The following is a 1,698-nucleotide window of genomic DNA, read 5'->3' as shown; positions in this document are numbered from 1 at the left end:
TTTTTGGGTTGCAGGGCGTGTATTTTTGGGTTGTGGTTCCTAGTGTCTAGTTTGTTTCTAGAAAATACCAATACATTTTTCACATATAAGGCTTGCTTTCTAGCACATGTTACCACAATTAGTTTTCCAATTTTTTTCTAGATTCAAGCCGATCTAGTCCGGCACCTCATCATAGACCAAATATCTGCTAGCCAAAAAATAATTATATTACTTTTAACGGATTCTATTACTTTCTTATACAGTTAGCGGTATCGATTTCTTAAATTTTCTAGTTCGACCATGGTAAAAAGAATCTCAGGTATTTAAGGGAGATACACCGTCATATCATATCGGTGGTACTTCCGTGGCATGAGAAGAAAATGCTCAGCTTCGGCCCCTTCGTAACTATGTGCCGCTCGCAACGATACCTAATGCAGGCTCACTTGTAGAGAGCCGTTGCGGGCCGGCATAGTAAGAAAGTGGCCTCGTCAGGCTGACGTCGCCCATATCTTTTCATTTTTTACATCTTTTGTTTTATTTTTTATTGTTCTTAATATTATTTATATTTTAGAAAACACTTTACATGGAAAAATGTTAATCATACATTTGAAAATGTTGAACCTGTATAGAAAAATACTAATCATGTGTATGAAAAATGTTTGTGGCATTTTAAAACTGTCATGTGTTTAACAAATATAAGTAGCATTAAGAATAAATTTATAAAATATAAAAACAATGTCTGCATAATTCAAACAAAATGGTTTAGTACATTTTAAAAAATCTATGTTACATTAAGAAAAATTTCATGAGTTTAAAAAGAGTGTTTGTGAAATTTTGAATAAATTTTATACAATGTAAAAAAAGTTTATGTAATGCAAAAACATGTTTCGTACTGGTAAAACATGTATACGACATTTTAAAGAATTTTTTAAATATTCGTGACACTAAAAATATATAATATAATATAAATAATGTTCTCATAGGTTGACAAATGTTTGGTTCCATTACAAAAGTGTATGTCACATTGTAAAAATATATTAAATTGTGTCCAAAAAATGTCTGTAATTTATTTTTGAAATTTGTAGACAATGTAAAAAATGTTCGTGTAGTCTAAAAATGGTCTATGGTTTATAAAAATGTCCAAATGTGTTCCGAAAATGTTACCATGTATTCAAAAAAGTGCTCAAAATATCTATTTAAAAAAATTATATCATATATTTGAAAATTGTCCAATTTGTGAAAGAAAATGTTTCATACGTGTGCTACAAATGTACATTGTGTATTGAGAGTAAATAGGCATAGGTTAGAAAAGGAAAACCTATTAAAACCGACAAAGAAACAAAAAGAAAACCAAAGAAAACTAAAGAATATGAAGAAAACCAAAAAATAAAAAAGAATACAAATGAGAAAAAAAACAAAGAGAACAAGTGAAAAAAGAAAGCACAAATAGCCAGCCTTCCATACCTCACATGTTGGTGAGAATACCCATCCAAACTCCTTGGTGGCAAAAAGTGGCGCACATGCATTGCAACACTTGTCATCATCCTATAGTTTGGGGTTACCTTCGCAAGTGTACTCCTTAACTAGTGATTTCGCTCATGCGTTCTAACTCATCATGAAGTCCAGCAACGGCAACCGCTATGACAACCACAACCCATTAGTCCGTTCCTTGGGTCAGGCCTAACCGACAAAGCAATACAATATTCTCCCTTTATATTA

The sequence above is a fragment of the Triticum dicoccoides genome, chromosome 4A, assembly GCF_002162155.2.
Source record: "Triticum dicoccoides isolate Atlit2015 ecotype Zavitan chromosome 4A, WEW_v2.0, whole genome shotgun sequence".
Lineage (NCBI taxonomy): Eukaryota > Viridiplantae > Streptophyta > Magnoliopsida > Poales > Poaceae > Triticum > Triticum dicoccoides.
The sequence above is the reverse complement of the archived record's forward strand: the minus strand, read 5'-3'. Positions refer to the sequence as shown.